The 22,001-nt window shown below is 40.9% G+C and overlaps 1 protein-coding gene across 5 annotated transcripts in view; it reads right to left on the minus strand.

The window, feature by feature from the left end:
• Window positions 1–21,554, minus strand: part of tspan18b (tetraspanin 18b) — a 122,857-nt gene extending 101,303 nt beyond the window's left edge. For 3 of the 5 annotated variants that reach the window (XM_021605552.2, XM_021605543.2, XM_036980577.1), the window contains exon 1: window positions 21,240–21,553. The gene's annotated coding sequence lies outside the window, so the exon portion shown is untranslated. Of the gene's footprint in view, window positions 1–21,239 lie in introns of all 5 variants that reach the window. The other 2 variants (XM_036980587.1, XM_021605563.2) reach the window with 2 other exon arrangements.
• Window positions 21,555–22,001: the final 447 nt, after the last annotated feature.

The following is a 22,001-nucleotide window of genomic DNA, read 5'->3' on the forward strand; positions in this document are numbered from 1 at the left end:
TATTTTGTTAAATTCTTAATTGAAAAATTGCACAAAGGTTCTAAATAAAAGGAGAAATAATCAAATATGAGTAAGTACCTTTTATTTGTTGAGTATATTTCAAAATATAATAAGAAATATACCTTTACATCTGGTCATTTTATATAAATGATTTAAAATGTGCTATATCATGATATGTATTGTTATTGGGATATGAAATGTCCTATATCTGTAACGTCCGTCGTTAAATGAAGACCAAGGTGCAGCGTGGTAGGTGTACATTTTCTTAAATGTTTTAAATGTTCCACCAAAAACAATAAACAAATCAACGAACGTAAAGCTAGGAGTGCAACACATGCAACACAAAAAGACAAGATTCCACAACTGAAGGTGGGAAAAAGGGCTGCCTAAGTATGATCCCCAATCAGAGACAACGATAGATAGCCTCTTATTGGGAACCATACTCGGCCAACAAAGAAATATAAACATAGATTTCCCACCCTAGTCACACCCTGACCTACCAAATAGAGAATTAAAAGGATCTCTAAAGTCAGGGCGAAAGGTGCAGACTCCCGGTCGCAAACCTGAACCTATAGGGGAGGGTCCGGGTGGGCATCTACCCTCTGTGGCGGCTCCAGTTTGGGACGTAGGCCCCGCTCCATGCGCGGATCCCTCCGCTTCTGTGGAACCGGACCGTGGATCGTCACCGGAGACTCTGGACCGTGAATCGTTGCCGGAGGAACCGGACCGTGGATCATCGCCTGAGGCTATGAACTGGGAACCACCGCTGGAGGCTCCGGACTGCAGATTGTCGCCGGTAGCTCCGGACTGGGAACCCCCGCTGGAGGCTTCGGACTGCAGCTCGTTGCTGAAGATTCTGGGCTGCAGACCGTCGTTGGAGACTCCGGACTGGGGACCGTCGCTGGAGGCTCCGGATTGAGGACCGTCCCTGGAGGCTCCGGACTAGGGACCGTCGCTGGAGGCTCCGGCCAGGGGACCGTCGCTGGAGGCTTTGTGCCATGGATCATCACTACAGGCTCCGTGCCATGGATCATCACTACAGGCTCCGGGCCATTGATCACCCCTGAAGGCTTAGTGCCATGGATTATCACTGGAGGCTCCGGCCCATGGATTATCACTGGAGGATTCGTGCCATGGATCATCACTGCAGGCTCCGGGCCATGAATCATCACTAGAGGCTTCGTCCGTGGAGCCGGAACAGGTCCCACCGGACTGAGGAGACGTACTGGAAGCCTGGTGCGTGGAGCTGCCACAGGGCTTACCAGGCTGGGGAGACATACTGGAGGCCTGCTACGTGGAACCGGAACAGTACTATGCAGTACTTGCCCAATGCACTGTACATACAGTGGGGCATCATTGGTACACTTCAACTATGACAGACAAAATGAGGTGAAAAAATCCAGAAAATCACATTGTAGGATTTTTTTAATGAATTTATTTGCAAATTATGGTGGAAAATAAGTATTTGGTCAATAACAAAAGTTTATCTCAATACTTTGTTATATAACCTTTGTTGGCAATGACAGAGGTCAAACATTTTCTGTAAGTCTTCACAAGGTTTTCACACACTGTTGCTGGTATTCTGGCCCATTCCTCCATGCAGATCTCCTCTAGAGCAGTGATGTTTTGGGGCTGTTGCTGGGCAACATGGACTTTCAACTCCCTCCAAAGATTTTCTATGGGGTTGAGATCTGGAGACTGGCTAGGCCACTCCAGGACCTTGAAATGCTTCTTACGAAGCCACTCCTTCGTTGCCCAGGCGGTGTGTTTGGGATCATTGTCATGCTGAAAGACCCAGCCACGTTTCATCTTCAATGCCCTTGCTAATGGAAGGAGGTTTTCACTCAAAATCTCACGATACATGGCCCCATTCATTCTTTCCTTTACACGGATCAGTCGTCCTGGTCCCTTTGCAGAAAAACAGCCCCAAAGCATGATGTTTCCACCCCCATGCTTCACAGTAGGTATGGTGTTCTTTGGATGCAACTCAGCATTCTTTGTCCTCCAAACACAACAAGTTGAGTTTTTACTAAAAAGTTATATTTTGGTTTCATCTGACCATTTGACATTCTCCCAATCTTCTTCTGGATCATCCAAATGCTCTCTAGCAAACTTCAGACGGGCCTGGACATGCACTGGCTTAAGCAGGGGGACACGTCTGGCACTGCAGGATTTGAGTCCCTGGAGGCGTAGTGTGTTACTGATGGTAGGCTTTGTTACTTTGGTCCCAGCTCTCTGCAGGTCATTCACTAGGTCCCCCCGTGTGGTTCTGGGATTTTTGCTCACCGTTCTTGTGATCATTTTGACCCCACGGGGTGAAATCTTGCGTGGAGCCCCAGATCGAGGGAGATTATCAATGGTCTTGTATGTCTTCCATTTCCTAATAATTGCTCCCACAGTTGATTTCTTCAAACCAAGCTGCTTACCTATTGAAGATTCAGTCTTCCCAGCCTGGTGTAGGTCTACAATTTTGTTTCTGGTGTCCTTTGACAGCTCTTTGGTCTTGGCCATAGTGGAGATTGGAGTGTGACTGTTTGAGGTTGTGGACAGGTGTCTTTTATACTGATAACAAGTTCAAACAGGTGCCATTAATACAGGTAACGAGTGGAGGACAGAGGAGCCTCTTAAAGAAGAAGTTACACGTCTGTGAGAGCCAGAAATCTTGCTTGTTTGTAGATGACCAAATACTTATTTTCCACCATAATTTGCAAATAAATTCATTAAAAATCCTACAATGTGATTTTCTGGATTTTTTTTCTCATTTTGTCCGTCATAATTGAAGTGTACCTATGATGAAAATTACAGGCCTCTCTCTTCTTGGCTGACTAAATACTTTTTTGCCCCACTGTATGTGCCCTTTGCTATATACAGTTGAAGTTAGAAGTTTACATACACCTTAGCCAAATACATTTAAACTCAGTTTCACAATTCCTGACATTTAAACCTAGTAAAAGTTCCCTGTTTTAGGTCAGTTAGGATCACCACTTTATTTTAAGAATGTGAAATGTCAGAATAATAGAAGAGAGAATGATTTATTTCAGCTTTTATTTATTTCATCACATCCCCAGTGGGTCAGAAGTTTACATACACTAAATTAGTATTTTGTAGCATTGCCTTTAAATTGTTTAACTTGGGTCAAACATTTCGGGTAGCCTTCCACAAGCTTCACACAATAAGTTGGGTGAATTTTGGCACATTCCTCCTGACAGAGCTGGTGTAACTGAGTCAGGCCGTCTTGCTCGCACATGCTTTTTCAGTTCTGCCCACAAATCTTCCATGGGATTGAGGTTATGGCTATATGATGGCCACTCCAATACATTGACCTAGTTGTCCTTAGGCCATTTTGCCACAACTGTGGAAGTCTGCTTGGGGTCATTGTCCATTTGGAATACCCATTTGCGACCAAGCTTTAACTTCCTGACTGATGTCTTGAGATGTTGCTTCAATATATCCACATAATTTTCTTGCCTCATGATGCCATCTATTTTGTGAAATGCATCAGTCCCTCCTGCAGCAAAGCACCCCCACAACATGATGCTGCCACCCCCGTGCTTCACGGTTGGGATGGTGTTCTTCAGCTTGCAAGCCTCCCCTTTTTCCTCCAAACATAACAATGGTCATTATGGCCAAACAGTTATATTTTTGTTTCATCAGACCAGAAGACATTTCTCAAAAAAGTACGATCTTTGTCTCCATGTGCAGTTGCAAACCGTAGTCTGGCTTTTTTATGGCGGTTTTGGAGCAGTGGCTTCTTCCTTGCTGAGCGGCCTTTCAGGTTATGTCGATATAGTACTCGTTTTACTGTGGATATAGATACTTTTGTACCTGATTCCGCCAGCATCTTCACAAGGTCTATTGCTGTTGTTTCTCTGCTCTATTTGCACTTTTCGCACCAAAGTACGTTCATCTCTAGGCGACAGAACGCGTCTCCTTCCTGAGCTTTATGCCGGCTGCATGGTCCCTTTGTGTTTATACTTGCGTACTATTGTTTGTACAGATGAACATTGTACCTTCAGGCATTTGCAAAATGGCTCCCAAGGATGAACCAGACTTGTGGAGGTCTACAAATGTTTTTGTGAGGTCTTGGCTGATTTCCTCATTATGTCAAGCAAAGAGGCACTGAGTTTGAAGGCAGACCTTGAAATACATCTACAGGTACACCTCCAATATACTCAAATTATGTTAATTAGCCTATAAGAAGCTTCTAAAGTTATGCCATCATTTTCTGGAATCTTCCAAGCTGTTTAAAGGCACAGTCAACTTGGTGTATGTAAACTTCTGACCCACTGGAAATGCGATACAGTGAATTTTAAGTACAGGTCGACCGATTACGATTTTTCAATGCCGATACCGATTATTGGAGGACCAAAAAAAAGCAGAAACCGATTAAATCGGCCGATATTTATATATATACTTGTAATAATGAGAATTACAACAATACTGAATGAACACGTTATTTTAACTTAATATAATACATAAATAAAATCTATTTAGTCTCAAATAAATAATGAAACGTTCAATTTGGGTAAAATAATTTTAAAACAAAGTTTTGGAGAAGAAAGTAAAAGTGCAATATGTGCCATGTAAAAAGCTAACGTTTAAGTTCCTTGCTCAGAACAAATGAAAGCTGGTGGTTCCTTTTAACATGAGTCTTCAATATTCCCAGGTAAGAAGTTTTAGGTTGTAGTTATTATAGGACTATTTCTCTCTATGCCATTTGTATTTCATATACCGTTGACCATTGGATGTTCTAATAGGTACTTTAGTATTGCCAGCCTAATCTCGGGAGTTGGTAGATTTAAGTCATAAACAGCGCAATGCTTGAAGCTCAGCGAAGAGCTGCTGGCAAATGCAGGAAAGTGCTGTTTGAATGAATGCTTACGAGCCTGCTGCCGCCTACCACCACTCAGTCAGACTGCTCTATCAAATCATAGACTTAATTATAATATAATAACACAGAAATACAAGCTTTAGGTCATTAATATGGTCAAATCCAGAAACTATCATTTCGAAAACAAAACGTTTATTCTTTCAGTGAAATACAGAACCGTGCCGTTTTGTATCGAACGGGTGTCATCCCTAAGTCTAATTATTGCTGTTACATTGCACAACCTTCAATGTTATGTCATAATTATGCACAATTCTTGCAAATTAATTACGGTCTTTGTTAGAAATAAATAGTCTTCACACAGTTCGCAATGAGCCAGGCGGCCCAAACTGCTGCATATACCCTTACTCTGCTTGCACAGAACGTAAGAGAAGTGACACAATTTCCCTAGTTAAAAGAAATTCATGTTAGCAGGCAATATTAACTAAATATGCAGGTTTAAAAATATATACTTGTGCATTGATTTTAAGAAAGGCATTGATGTTCATGGTTAGGTACACATTGGTGCAACGACAGTGCTTTTTTCACGAATGAGCTTGTGAAATCACCCGTTTGGCGAAGTAGGCTGTGATTCAATGATAAATTAACCTTTCTAGGGCAGGGGTTCCACTAGCAGACAACATTCCCCTGAAAAGGCAAACCTCTCTATTGTTTTGTTGACGTTGAGTGTGAGGTTATTTTCCTGTCACCACACTCCGAGGGCCCTCACCTCCTCCCTGTAGGCCGTCTCGCCGTTGTTGGTAATCAAGCCTACCACTGTAGTGTCGTCTGCAAACTTGATGACTGAGTTGGAGGCGTGCATGGCCATACAATCATGGGTGAACAGGGAGTACAGGAGAGGGCTGAGAACACACCCTTGTGGGGCCCCAGTGTTGAGGATCTGTGGGGTGGAGATGATGTTTCCTACCTTCACTACCTGGGGCGGCCCGTCAGAAAGGAGTGGAGGTCAGATTTTCCGAAAGGAGGGCGAGGGTGAGCTTGGTATGCATCACGGAAATTAGAGTAACGATGATCCAGGGTTTTGCAGCCCGGGTCGCGCATTCGATATACTGATCAAATTTAGGGAGCCTTGTTTTCAGATTAGCCTTGTTAAAATCCCCAGCTAATATCAATGCAGCCTCAGGCTGTGTTGTTTCCAGTTTACCTAGAGTTCAATGAAGTTCTTTCAGGGCCATCGAGGTGTCTGCTTGGTGGGGGATATACACGGCTGTGATTATAATCGAAGAGAATAGCATTTGATTGTAAGGAATTCTAGGTAAGGTGAACAAAAGGACTTGAGTTCCTGTATGTTGTTATGATCACACCACATTAATCATAAGGCATACACCCCCGCCCTTCTTCTTACCAGAGAGATGTTAAGGCCCATTGTCGTTCCATTCATCCATTGTCATCACCTCATATTTCAGCATGATTATGCACAGCCCCATGTCACAAGGATGCCACGCAAAGGCGCTGCATGAGGCAAATGATGGTCACCAGATACTTACTGTTTTTTTTATCCATGCCCCTACCTTTTTTTAAGGTACTGTATACTACATATCTGTATTCCCAGTCATGTGATATCAAAAGATTAGGACCTAATGAATGTATTTCCATTGACTGATTTCCTCTTATGAACTGTAACTCAGTAAAATATTTGAAATTGCTGCATGTTGCGTTTATATTTTTGTTCATTGTATTTGATGATCCCTGCTGTACAGTATGTGCATGTCCTCGACTTCCTCCATATTTCTTTATAACCTAGTCTATATTTTTTTATGATGCTCATGGGAGTCATATTCATAGCGAACCTCACACACTTAAAAAGCAGACATAAACATCCATTGTTCTCTATAGGCTGTTCTAAGAACTGGTTATTGTTTTTAAAACTGGGCAGCGTTATTGTTTTAAGAACTGGGCAGCAATGAAAGCAATTTCAGCATGACGTGACCTTTAGCTTAAAGAAATAGCAAGACTACAAAATCCCACTATGTCTTTGAACATCAAATCAATTGCAAGAACACCGGTGCAATTCCAATTCATGTATTGTGTGTGAAAACCCCAGAAACATACATCTATTCCCTTTTATACAAGGTGCCGGAAAAGTACACACCTTTCCTCTCCTTTTCTCACCTCGACTGTGTAAATTATTTGTGTTTTCAACACTGGAAAGCAAATGTCATTTTCCTGGTGTCTCTCGACAACAAAGATATGGAACCCATTACAGGCTACTCTGCTCTCCTACATCTCACACATTAAATGAAGGGTCCTCCAGCGATCAAAAAGAGCAATTTTCACATTGAGCCAACATATAGATACACCATTTAGTTCCGAGCTCTCAGAGGACGGTGTGTGTGTGTGTGTGTGTGTGTGTGTGTGTGTGTGTGTGCACATGCCTGTGTGGTGTGCATATGTGGGTGAACTGCAGCATGGTGGATGGTGCCGGAGTGAAGAGCAGTGGGGCTGATACGATACCAGGAAGCAAAGTACACAGAGATGACCCACCGGGCCTGATTTTCCCCTTCCTGCCTGCCCCCTCGATACTGATGCAGACGTGCCCTCAGGCTGGATGAGAGCAGAGGAGAGAGAGAGTGGGGGGGGGGGGGGGGGAGAAAGAGAGAGAGAGAGATATGGATAAGGAAGGAAGAAAAGAGATGGAGAGATGTAAAGGAGAGAGAAAGAAGGAGAAAGGTAGTGGGAAAGGGGGTGGTGCATTCGTATTAATCATTTGGTCTGTTTAGGGCCATACAGCAATCAAACGACCGGCCAGAGAGAGAGAGAGAGGGGGAGAGATAGAAGTGAGAGAGGGAGGGAAAGAAAGAAAGAAGAGAAAGGTAGTGGGTATGGTGTATTAGTATGAATCATGTGGTGTGATTAGGGCTGTGAAAACGGGGCCATGCAGCGATCAGACACTGATGTCCAAGCGGACAGCCACATCAGCAGTTATTAATGAGAGAGAGAGGGAGGAGAGAGAGAGAGAGAGAGAGAGAGAGAGAGAGAGAGAGAGAGAGAGAGAAAGAGAGAGAGACTCTTACACCCTCCATGTGGAACCTACGCAGATTGATTAAAGCTACAATGTGTAACTTTTTGAGCCGCCAAACAAAATTAATATGTGTTATAGATCTATCATTCTCATTGAAAGTAAATTATGTGAACTATTTCTATGATTCCCATTTTTAAGTTTAGTTTTTTATTTTTTACTTTCGTTTTGTAGTTTGTTTTGTACACCTGCTTCTAACAGCTGGAAATACAATATGTTTCGTTTTGGAAAATATATTTCACAGCAGTTAGGTGGTACAATGATTCTCTACACTATACTTGCTTGTTTTGTCAATTAAAGTTAAATTAGTCTAACTTTTAGAATTTTAACAACCAAGACGTGGCGGAGCGATTACTGCAGAGTGCATCTTTAATTTGAGCTCTTTTATGAGTGATACTAAACCAGGCCAGCTAGCGCAGCACACCACTGTTACCCCTTCCCTCATCAGCTACAACAGGAAGGGATCGGTGGAGGGTTGGCCCAGTAACTGAGAATTTCCTAGTTTGAAATCTTCAAACCCACAAAGTGAAAAATAGGTCGATGTGCCCTTGAGCAAGGCACTTAACCCTAATTGCTCCAGGACAAAAATAAGCATCCACCAAATTCTTATTATTATTGCCATGGGCATTTCACACGTTAATATCTCCTACCCATAAATGGATTGGTCTAGATTGGATAGGGAACACACATCAGCACAGTGCCTTTTCCCAGTCTGTCTCTTTCTGGCTGATTGGGTGTTTCACAAGTATAATGGTATCACTGATGGCAAAAATCCAGTTCATCCCTGTAGTGCAGGCAAAATCAAAGCAGGCTTGTTAGGTGGAGATGAGATGTTTTCTCACATATCTCTCTCCTGCTATCTTACAGGGTCCACTGCTATATTAGGTAGGCCGTCATTGTAAATAAGAATTTGTTCTTAACTGACTTGCGTAGTTAAATAAAAGTTAAATATATACAAATAAAATAAATACAATTAGAAGGTTCGTTGAGAAAACTGAATGCATTTTTGCTACTCTCTGACGCATATGACTGTGTAAATTGTAGGGTTTGTGAACGTTGTGGTTGACATTAGCATTTTTATATCCTGTGGACATAACTTCTGTATCTGGGCAGCAAAACAATTTTCCAACAACACTCATGTGAAGAAAGTTAAGAGAAGAAAAGCTTTAGGCGGTGGTAAGAGTGTGTGTGTTCAGTCATCCATGTTGGCAGCTGTTCTACCATCATCACACTACTATTTTTTCTTTCTTTAACAAGGCAAATGCTCTCCTACCCAGCCGCAACACACACAAGGAACAAAATACTCTGTTTACACTTTGCAGTGTGTGTGTATGTGTCACCCCTCAAAAAGCACTCAAAAATTGCCCAGATATTTGGGAAAGAAAGAAGGAGAAAGTAAAAGAGGGAAAGTGAGATAACAAATGTGGGTATGTACATGATCCTAGCCCAACACATTTAATCATCATCTCACATTCAATCTCTGAAACTGGAAACACTTATCTCCCTCACTAGCTTTAAGCACCAACTGTCAGAGCAGCTCACAGATTACTGCACCTGTACATAGCCCACCTATAATTTAGCCCAAACAACTACCTCTTTCCCTACTGTATTTTATTTATTTATTTATTTTGCTCCTTTGCACCCCATTATTTTTATTTCTACTTTGCACATTCTCCCATTGCAAATCTACCATTCCAGTGTTTTACTTGCTATATTGTATTTACTTTGCCACCATGGCCTTTTTGCCTTTACCTCCCTTATCTCACCTCATTTGCTCACATCGTATATAGACTTGTTTATACTGTATTATTGACTGTATGTTTGTTTTACTCCATGTGTAACTCTGTGTCGTTGTATGTGTCGAACTGCTTTGCTTTATCTTGGCCAGGTCGCAGTTGTAAATGAGAACTTGTTCTCAACTTGCCTACCTGGTTAAATAAAGGTGAAATAAAAAAATAAATAAAATAAAAATCATAGGGGATGTGATCTGAGTCACTCACAGCTATTCAGAGCCAGTGAACTGTTCTTTCCTTGTTTTGTTCTCACCCTACAATGTGGATGGAGTGTTACACTCATAGAAATAAAGGTAATAGAATATATTTTATTTCTGTCGCTACACTGACCCCATAATAGGCACGCACTGAATAAATGAACATTATAGCCACACAACTGACTTAGCCTGAGTTTAGTTTGCCATGTACTGTTGTATATACTGCTGGTGTACGTTTCTTGTGTTGTCCATTAATCATGATGTGAGAGGATTCCAATCCTCAGTCAGCTGGTTCTGAAAGACTATCTATAACCTAGTCTATTGTCTTTCTAACCTCATTTGGCCTCACCCTGCGGTCTGGAGAGTATTGCTAGCTAGACTGGCCTCAGAGAGACAGAAAACCTGAATAAGTGAATCGGATTTACAAGAGGCTGAGCAGTCCAGCACTGTCACACACACCTGACCAGAGAGCTGTGTTACTGTAATGAATCCACCGGAGTCAATCTCTTCACACACAAGTGCTGGTCTAATTGAAACCTGATTTGCTGTGTGTGTGTGTGTGTGTGTGTGTGTGTGTGTGTGTGTGTGTGTGTGTGTGTGTGTGTGTGTGTGAGAAAGTTCGACCGATTATGATTTTTCAACGCCGATACCGATTATTGGACGACCAAAAAAAGCCAAAACCGAAAAATTGGCCGATATTTTATATATAAAAATATATATATATATATATTTGTAATAATGACAATTACAACAATACTGGATGAACACTTTTTAAAAACTTTATATAATACATCAATAAAATCTATTTAGTCTCAAAAAAATAATGAAACGTGTTCAATCTGGTTTAAATATTGCAAAAAGAGTGTTGAAGAAGAAAGTAAAAGTGCAATATGTGCCATGTAAAAAGCTAACGTTTAAGTTCCTTGCTCAGAACAAATGAAAGCTGGTGGTTCCTTTTAACATGAGTCTTCAATATTCCCAGGTAAGAAGTTTTAGGTTGTAGTTATTATAGGACTATTTCTCTCTATGCCATTTGTATTTCATATACCGTTGACCATTGGATGTTCTAATAGGTACTTTAGTATTGCCAGCCTAATCTCGGGAGTTGGTAGATTTAAGTCATAAACAGCGCAATGCTTGAAGCTCAGCGAAGAGCTGCTGGCAAATGCAGGAAAGTGCTGTTTGAATGAATGCTTACGAGCCTGCTGCCGCCTACCACCACTCAGTCAGACTGCTCTATCAAATCATAGACTTAATTATAATATAATAACACAGAAATACAAGCTTTAGGTCATTAATATGGTCAAATCCAGAAACTATCATTTCGAAAACAAAACGTTTATTCTTTCAGTGAAATACAGAACCGTGCCGTTTTGTATCGAACGGGTGTCATCCCTAAGTCTAATTATTGCTGTTACATTGCACAACCTTCAATGTTATGTCATAATTATGCACAATTCTTGCAAATTAATTACGGTCTTTGTTAGAAATAAATAGTCTTCACACAGTTCGCAATGAGCCAGGCGGCCCAAACTGCTGCATATACCCTTACTCTGCTTGCACAGAACGTAAGAGAAGTGACACAATTTCCCTAGTTAAAAGAAATTCATGTTAGCAGGCAATATTAACTAAATATGCAGGTTTAAAAATATATACTTGTGCATTGATTTTAAGAAAGGCATTGATGTTCATGGTTAGGTACACATTGGTGCAACGACAGTGCTTTTTTCACGAATGAGCTTGTGAAATCACCCGTTTGGCGAAGTAGGCTGTGATTCAATGATAAATTAACCTTTCTAGGGCAGGGGTTCCACTAGCAGACAACATTCCCCTGAAAAGGCAAACCTCTCTATTGTTTTGTTGACGTTGAGTGTGAGGTTATTTTCCTGTCACCACACTCCGAGGGCCCTCACCTCCTCCCTGTAGGCCGTCTCGCCGTTGTTGGTAATCAAGCCTACCACTGTAGTGTCGTCTGCAAACTTGATGACTGAGTTGGAGGCGTGCATGGCCATACAATCATGGGTGAACAGGGAGTACAGGAGAGGGCTGAGAACACACCCTTGTGGGGCCCCAGTGTTGAGGATCTGTGGGGTGGAGATGATGTTTCCTACCTTCACTACCTGGGGCGGCCCGTCAGAAAGGAGTGGAGGTCAGATTTTCCGAAAGGAGGGCGAGGGTGAGCTTGGTATGCATCACGGAAATTAGAGTAACGATGATCCAGGGTTTTGCAGCCCGGGTCGCGCATTCGATATACTGATCAAATTTAGGGAGCCTTGTTTTCAGATTAGCCTTGTTAAAATCCCCAGCTAATATCAATGCAGCCTCAGGCTGTGTTGTTTCCAGTTTACCTAGAGTTCAATGAAGTTCTTTCAGGGCCATCGAGGTGTCTGCTTGGTGGGGGATATACACGGCTGTGATTATAATCGAAGAGAATAGCATTTGATTGTAAGGAATTCTAGGTAAGGTGAACAAAAGGACTTGAGTTCCTGTATGTTGTTATGATCACACCACATTAATCATAAGGCATACACCCCCGCCCTTCTTCTTACCAGAGAGATGTTAAGGCCCATTGTCGTTCCATTCATCCATTGTCATCACCTCATATTTCAGCATGATTATGCACAGCCCCATGTCACAAGGATGCCACGCAAAGGCGCTGCATGAGGCAAATGATGGTCACCAGATACTTACTGTTTTTTTTATCCATGCCCCTACCTTTTTTTAAGGTACTGTATACTACATATCTGTATTCCCAGTCATGTGATATCAAAAGATTAGGACCTAATGAATGTATTTCCATTGACTGATTTCCTCTTATGAACTGTAACTCAGTAAAATATTTGAAATTGCTGCATGTTGCGTTTATATTTTTGTTCATTGTATTTGATGATCCCTGCTGTACAGTATGTGCATGTCCTCGACTTCCTCCATATTTCTTTATAACCTAGTCTATATTTTTTTATGATGCTCATGGGAGTCATATTCATAGCGAACCTCACACACTTAAAAAGCAGACATAAACATCCATTGTTCTCTATAGGCTGTTCTAAGAACTGGTTATTGTTTTTAAAACTGGGCAGCGTTATTGTTTTAAGAACTGGGCAGCAATGAAAGCAATTTCAGCATGACGTGACCTTTAGCTTAAAGAAATAGCAAGACTACAAAATCCCACTATGTCTTTGAACATCAAATCAATTGCAAGAACACCGGTGCAATTCCAATTCATGTATTGTGTGTGAAAACCCCAGAAACATACATCTATTCCCTTTTATACAAGGTGCCGGAAAAGTACACACCTTTCCTCTCCTTTTCTCACCTCGACTGTGTAAATTATTTGTGTTTTCAACACTGGAAAGCAAATGTCATTTTCCTGGTGTCTCTCGACAACAAAGATATGGAACCCATTACAGGCTACTCTGCTCTCCTACATCTCACACATTAAATGAAGGGTCCTCCAGCGATCAAAAAGAGCAATTTTCACATTGAGCCAACATATAGATACACCATTTAGTTCCGAGCTCTCAGAGGACGGTGTGTGTGTGTGTGTGTGTGTGTGTGTGTGTGTGTGTGTGCACATGCCTGTGTGGTGTGCATATGTGGGTGAACTGCAGCATGGTGGATGGTGCCGGAGTGAAGAGCAGTGGGGCTGATACGATACCAGGAAGCAAAGTACACAGAGATGACCCACCGGGCCTGATTTTCCCCTTCCTGCCTGCCCCCTCGATACTGATGCAGACGTGCCCTCAGGCTGGATGAGAGCAGAGGAGAGAGAGAGTGGGGGGGGGGGGGGGGGAGAAAGAGAGAGAGAGAGATATGGATAAGGAAGGAAGAAAAGAGATGGAGAGATGTAAAGGAGAGAGAAAGAAGGAGAAAGGTAGTGGGAAAGGGGGTGGTGCATTCGTATTAATCATTTGGTCTGTTTAGGGCCATACAGCAATCAAACGACCGGCCAGAGAGAGAGAGAGAGGGGGAGAGATAGAAGTGAGAGAGGGAGGGAAAGAAAGAAAGAAGAGAAAGGTAGTGGGTATGGTGTATTAGTATGAATCATGTGGTGTGATTAGGGCTGTGAAAACGGGGCCATGCAGCGATCAGACACTGATGTCCAAGCGGACAGCCACATCAGCAGTTATTAATGAGAGAGAGAGGGAGGAGAGAGAGAGAGAGAGAGAGAGAGAGAGAGAGAGAGAGAGAGAGAGAGAGAGAGAGAGAGAGAAAGAGAGAGAGACTCTTACACCCTCCATGTGGAACCTACGCAGATTGATTAAAGCTACAATGTGTAACTTTTTGAGCCGCCAAACAAAATTAATATGTGTTATAGATCTATCATTCTCATTGAAAGTAAATTATGTGAACTATTTCTATGATTCCCATTTTTAAGTTTAGTTTTTTATTTTTTACTTTCGTTTTGTAGTTTGTTTTGTACACCTGCTTCTAACAGCTGGAAATACAATATGTTTCGTTTTGGAAAATATATTTCACAGCAGTTAGGTGGTACAATGATTCTCTACACTATACTTGCTTGTTTTGTCAATTAAAGTTAAATTAGTCTAACTTTTAGAATTTTAACAACCAAGACGTGGCGGAGCGATTACTGCAGAGTGCATCTTTAATTTGAGCTCTTTTATGAGTGATACTAAACCAGGCCAGCTAGCGCAGCACACCACTGTTACCCCTTCCCTCATCAGCTACAACAGGAAGGGATCGGTGGAGGGTTGGCCCAGTAACTGAGAATTTCCTAGTTTGAAATCTTCAAACCCACAAAGTGAAAAATAGGTCGATGTGCCCTTGAGCAAGGCACTTAACCCTAATTGCTCCAGGACAAAAATAAGCATCCACCAAATTCTTATTATTATTGCCATGGGCATTTCACACGTTAATATCTCCTACCCATAAATGGATTGGTCTAGATTGGATAGGGAACACACATCAGCACAGTGCCTTTTCCCAGTCTGTCTCTTTCTGGCTGATTGGGTGTTTCACAAGTATAATGGTATCACTGATGGCAAAAATCCAGTTCATCCCTGTAGTGCAGGCAAAATCAAAGCAGGCTTGTTAGGTGGAGATGAGATGTTTTCTCACATATCTCTCTCCTGCTATCTTACAGGGTCCACTGCTATATTAGGTAGGCCGTCATTGTAAATAAGAATTTGTTCTTAACTGACTTGCGTAGTTAAATAAAAGTTAAATATATACAAATAAAATAAATACAATTAGAAGGTTCGTTGAGAAAACTGAATGCATTTTTGCTACTCTCTGACGCATATGACTGTGTAAATTGTAGGGTTTGTGAACGTTGTGGTTGACATTAGCATTTTTATATCCTGTGGACATAACTTCTGTATCTGGGCAGCAAAACAATTTTCCAACAACACTCATGTGAAGAAAGTTAAGAGAAGAAAAGCTTTAGGCGGTGGTAAGAGTGTGTGTGTTCAGTCATCCATGTTGGCAGCTGTTCTACCATCATCACACTACTATTTTTTCTTTCTTTAACAAGGCAAATGCTCTCCTACCCAGCCGCAACACACACAAGGAACAAAATACTCTGTTTACACTTTGCAGTGTGTGTGTATGTGTCACCCCTCAAAAAGCACTCAAAAATTGCCCAGATATTTGGGAAAGAAAGAAGGAGAAAGTAAAAGAGGGAAAGTGAGATAACAAATGTGGGTATGTACATGATCCTAGCCCAACACATTTAATCATCATCTCACATTCAATCTCTGAAACTGGAAACACTTATCTCCCTCACTAGCTTTAAGCACCAACTGTCAGAGCAGCTCACAGATTACTGCACCTGTACATAGCCCACCTATAATTTAGCCCAAACAACTACCTCTTTCCCTACTGTATTTTATTTATTTATTTATTTTGCTCCTTTGCACCCCATTATTTTTATTTCTACTTTGCACATTCTCCCATTGCAAATCTACCATTCCAGTGTTTTACTTGCTATATTGTATTTACTTTGCCACCATGGCCTTTTTGCCTTTACCTCCCTTATCTCACCTCATTTGCTCACATCGTATATAGACTTGTTTATACTGTATTATTGACTGTATGTTTGTTTTACTCCATGTGTAACTCTGTGTCGTTGTATGTGTCGAACTGCTTTGCTTTATCTTGGCCAGGTCGCAGTTGTAAATGAGAACTTGTTCTCAACTTGCCTACCTGGTTAAATAAAGGTGAAATAAAAAAATAAATAAAATAAAAATCATAGGGGATGTGATCTGAGTCACTCACAGCTATTCAGAGCCAGTGAACTGTTCTTTCCTTGTTTTGTTCTCACCCTACAATGTGGATGGAGTGTTACACTCATAGAAATAAAGGTAATAGAATATATTTTATTTCTGTCGCTACACTGACCCCATAATAGGCACGCACTGAATAAATGAACATTATAGCCACACAACTGACTTAGCCTGAGTTTAGTTTGCCATGTACTGTTGTATATACTGCTGGTGTACGTTTCTTGTGTTGTCCATTAATCATGATGTGAGAGGATTCCAATCCTCAGTCAGCTGGTTCTGAAAGACTATCTATAACCTAGTCTATTGTCTTTCTAACCTCATTTGGCCTCACCCTGCGGTCTGGAGAGTATTGCTAGCTAGACTGGCCTCAGAGAGACAGAAAACCTGAATAAGTGAATCGGATTTACAAGAGGCTGAGCAGTCCAGCACTGTCACACACACCTGACCAGAGAGCTGTGTTACTGTAATGAATCCACCGGAGTCAATCTCTTCACACACAAGTGCTGGTCTAATTGAAACCTGATTTGCTGTGTGTGTGTGTGTGTGTGTGTGTGTGTGTGTGTGTGTGTGTGTGTGTGTGTGTGTGTGTGTGTGTGTGTGAGAAAGTTCGACCGATTATGATTTTTCAACGCCGATACCGATTATTGGACGACCAAAAAAAGCCAAAACCGAAAAATTGGCCGATATTTTATATATAAATATATATATATATATATATTTGTAATAATGACAATTACAACAATACTGGATGAACACTTTTTAAAAACTTTATATAATACATCAATAAAATCTATTTAGTCTCAAAAAAATAATGAAACGTGTTCAATCTGGTTTAAATATTGCAAAAAGAGTGTTGAAGAAGAAAGTAAAAGTGCAATATGTGCCATGTAAAAGCGCTAACGTTTAAGTTCCTTGCTCAGAACATGAGAACATATGAAAGCTAGTGGTTCCTTTTAACATGAGTCTTCAATATTCCCAGGTAAGAAGTTTTAGGTTGTAGTTACTATAGGACTATTTCTCTCTATACCATTTGTATTTCATAGACTTTAAGTCATAAACAGCGCTGTGCTTGAAACATTGCGAAGAGCTGCTGGCAAATGCAGGACGTCAATGTTATGTCATATTTATGTAAAATTCTGTCAAATTAACTAAGGTCTTTGTTAGGAAGAAATGGTCTTCACACAGTTCGCAATGAGCCAGGCGGCCCAAACTACTGCATATACCCCGACTCTGCTTGCACTGAACGCAAGAGAAGTGACACAATTTCCGTAGTTAATATTGCCTGCTAACATGAATTTCTTTTAACTAAATATGCAGGTTTAAAAATATATACTTGAGTATTGGTTTTTAAAAAGTCATTGGTGTTCATGGTTAGGTACATACGTGCAACGATTGTGCTTTTTTCGCGAATGTGCTTTTGTTAAAGCATCAGCCGTTTGGCAAAGTAGGCTGTGATTTGATGATAAATTAACAGGCACTGCATTGGTTATATGCAACGCAGGACAAGACAGTTTGACTAGGCCATTCCAATACATTTCAATGTTTTCCCTTAAACCACTCGAGTGTTGCTTTAGCAGTATGCTTAGGGTCATTGTCCTGCTGGAAGGTAAACCTCGGTACCAGTCTCAAATCTCTGGTTTCCCTCAAGAATTTCCCTGTATTTATCTTCATCCATCATTCCTTCAATTCTGACCAGTTTCCCAGTCCCTGCCAAAGAAAAACATCCCCACAGCATGATGCTGCCACCACCATGCTTCTCTGTGGGGATGTTGTTTTTGGGGTGATGAGAGGTGTTGAGTTTGCACCAGACATTGCGTTTTCCTTGATGGCCAAAAAGCTCAGTTTTAGTCTCATCTGACCAGAGTACCTTCTACCATATGTTTGTACGAGTCTCCCACACACCTTTTGGCAAACACCAAATGTGTTTGCTTATTTTTTATATAGGAGTCCCACTAGCGGGACAACTTCTGGTGAAACTGGAGGGCGCGCAATTCAAATAAATAATCATAAATATGGATTTTAAACATTTAGGTACATATATCTTATATTGGCTGAAAGCTTAAATGCTTGATAATCTAAGTGCACTGTCCAATTTACAGTAACTTTTACAGCGAAAACATGACATGCGATTGTTTGAGGACGGCTCCCCACATCAAAATATTTTTCCACCGGCACAGGTTTCATACATTCACAAATAACGATTAAGTATTCACTTACTTTTTGAAAATCGTCCTCTGATTTGTCATCCAAAGGGTCCCAGCTATAACATGTAGTGTCGTTTTGTTAGATAAAATCCTTCTTTATATCCCAAAAAGTCGGCATCGATTTGAGGAGTCCACACGTGCAGAGAAAGAATCAGAAAATGTACACCTAATTTACACCTAAGCTTTGTTTTCAAGTCAAAATATGTTTCCATTTACTCCTCAGACACCCTAAAATGTAATCAAACTATAATATTTCTTACGGAAAGAGGTATGTTCAATAGGAAACGTACGTAATGTCTTCACGGCTTGCACAAACACAAATTTACAAGACTGTGTCCCACTACTAAAACTGATACTTCTTATTCATTTTTGAAGTTACAGGCATGAAACCTTGAAAATAGACTGCTGTGAAAGCCATAGGAATTGCATCCAGGGAGCTAATTTTCAATATGACCTTACTCTTGCATTTCTAAGAGGATGGTCTCTCAAAAAAAAACAATTACGGTAGATTTGTCTTTGGATTTTCTCCTACCATATCTACTGTGTTATATTCTCCTACATTATTTTAACATTTCTACAAACTGCAAAGTGTTTTCTTTCCAATGGTACCAATTATATGCATATCCTGGCTTCAGAGCCTGAGCTACAGGCAATTAACTTTGGGCACGTCATTCAGACATGAAGTGAAGAAAAAAGGGGCCTAAGCAATGGCTTTTTTTCTGGCCACTCTTCCGTAAAGCCCAGCTCTGTGGAGTGTAAGGCTTAAAGTGGTCCTATGGACAGATACTCTAATCTCTGCTGTGGAGCTTTGCAGCTCCTTCAGGGTTATCTTTGGTCTCTTTGTTGCCTCTTTGATTAATGCCTTCCTTGCATGGACAGTGAGTTTTGGTGGGTGTCCCTCTCTCGGCAGGTTTGTTGTGGTGCCATATTCTTTCCATTTTTTAATCATGGCTTTAATGGTGCTCTGTGGGATGTTCAAAGTTTAAAAAAAATAATTATAACCCAAACCTGATCTGTACTTCTCCACAACTTTGTCCCTGACCTGTTTGGTGCGCCTTTGTCTTCATGGTGCAGCTTACTTGGTGGCGCCCCTTGCTTAGTGGTTACAGAACAGGTATATATATATACACTGAGATCATGTGACACTTAGATTGCACACAGGTGGACTTTATTTAACTAATTATGTGACTTCTGAAGGTAATTGGCTTCACCAGATCTTATTTAGGGGCTTCATAGCAAAGGGGTGAATACATATGCACGCACCACTTTTCAGTTTTTTTGGTTTTGTTTTTTTAACAGTTATTTTTTTCATTTCACTTCACAATTTGGATTATTTTATGCATGTCCATTACATGAAATCAAAATAAAAAATAAATTTAAATTACAGGTTGTAATGCAACAAAATAGGATAAACGCCAAGGGGGATGAATACTGTGGCAAGGCACTGTACATATAGCTAAGTATAAAGTGGGTAAGCAACAGGAAAGATAATAAAAAGTAGAGGCAGCATATGTGATGAGTCAAATTAGTTAGTCCAAGTAGCTATGGTTAACTATTTAACTATCTACATTGCACTAACTATTTAGCAGTCTTACGGCTTGGGGCTAGAAGATGTTCAGGGTCTCTGCTTGCTGTGCTGTAGCAGAGAAAACAGTCTTTGACTTGGGTGGCTGGAGTCTATATAGAGGTTTCAAACCTCTCTGCTATCATACTGTACTCCAGTTTACATCTAATATCAAAGGGCTCCCTCCAATGTGTGCTAGTCTTTGATTCATGTTAATTGTCTGTAAACTCCTGCCCTTAAGCCAAGGTGCCTCCAACTGAGACAGCTCCAGACGTTCCCATCTGTTACCACGTGCGTCGTGGGCGACAGGCCCACATTATGACCGAACCCCCTGGGCCGCGCGCGTTACACTGTCACTTCGCGTGGGAAAGATGCCGTCTTGAAGACTGATGTACTGATTGACTGGCAAACATCGGCTTTCACTCTTAACTCTCCAATAAGTAAATAAGTAAATATGTCAACGGTGTCAACGGTGTTCCTCATACCAGAGATTAAATGTGTCTTGCAAGATAAATGGTAGCATCATAAATGTTTTGGTCATACGAAATGAATGTAGTTTAGTTTATTAGTTTTAGTTTATTAGTTTATTCTACAGTGTTAAAGTAGGATATATTATGTTCAATATAACTTATGCACTCCACTGACAATAAGGTTTATATATTGAAAAATTAGGCTAGGTATAGGCTAAAGCAAAATCGATTGTTGAAAGTTCAACGGGCATTTTTATAATTCCGTTTTTGACTCCGCGTCCACACCTAACGTTAATGATGTCCACTCATCTGAGTTAATACTGATACAGTCTTGAACAATGCACGCTGCTCGACGCCGGAGAAATTGGATACATTTATGAATCCAACGTTTCAATATGTAGCAAAGATTTCCTTTGCGCAATACTGACATTTAATTCAGCAGATAGTCTAAAATTATTGAACAAATGTTGTGGTGGTGTAATAAAGTGTGCATACGACGGTCAGAAAAACCACCTATACTTGAGCAAACTAGAACAATAGTCGACAGCTGCATTAGTCCATTAGTCTAATCCAAACCATTTCCAAATCAAAACATTGCGCACAACATAGACAGTTAATAAGACATGAATAGCATAGTACAATGTTTTATCAATATTGCAACGTTATACCACAGAACCCCGTAGCAAGATTAGAAGATATGGGATAACATTGTTTACATAACAGTTTTCTCCATCACTTCATGTTGCTCTCTATAATTACTTTTCAAGGAACACATTTGGATTCGGTTCAAATTCCACAGGTCGCAATAGTTTTGTTGTTCTATTGAGATCGACTAAAGAGAGACATTGACTGTTCTTACCTCAAAACTGCAGCTTAGTCCCACACCTCTGCGCGAGCTTTCTGGTGCTCTCTCCACAAAATATGTCAGATAATAGAATTATGCACTAAAATCAGAGCAGAAAAAAACGAAATAAATATTCTAAGAAAATAGCCAAGTAGGAGATGTGTCCAAGAAAATAACAACAAGCCTTAGACTTCAGTCTTCAACAAATACATTCCAGAGCCGAAGATAACTATAGCCCCAATTTGGTCATGCTGTCTTCCAGACGAGAGAGAGATTGGAATGCAAACAGTTTTCTTCCTAACTCACTGAACGAACCACACGCTGAAAAGCTCTGGAGTCATCCACACGTTATTCAGTCCTCGGGGCGGGCACTCAGCCTGCAAGACACGCCCCTTTAACTCCTTGATTGTATCTTCTAAACACAAGGTAATGATAACTTTACTCACAGGTGAAAGACTATGATAAATGAAATGCAATTTGGGTCACTGATTATTTAGAGCGGTGCGGCTGGGGTGATGGAAGTGTTTTCTTTTCAGGCATGTCCATAATGTCACAAATCTACTACAGATGGGAGAGCAAGGTAAGCAGGTATCCAGGCTGATCTTTTTCCTTATCTCAGAAGATCGTGACACTTACATTCCCTGTGGCATAGGTGATACCCCCAACTGCATTCCCTTGTGTTTTACTCTGTGTTTCCTTATCCCTTTCCCCTCTATTTGCCTAACCCCAAACAAGAACATTTCAATACAGAGAGAAAGTATTAGGATCTTGAGTAGA

This window comes from Oncorhynchus mykiss, chromosome 1 (genome assembly GCF_013265735.2).
Source record: "Oncorhynchus mykiss isolate Arlee chromosome 1, USDA_OmykA_1.1, whole genome shotgun sequence".
Lineage (NCBI taxonomy): Eukaryota > Metazoa > Chordata > Actinopteri > Salmoniformes > Salmonidae > Oncorhynchus > Oncorhynchus mykiss.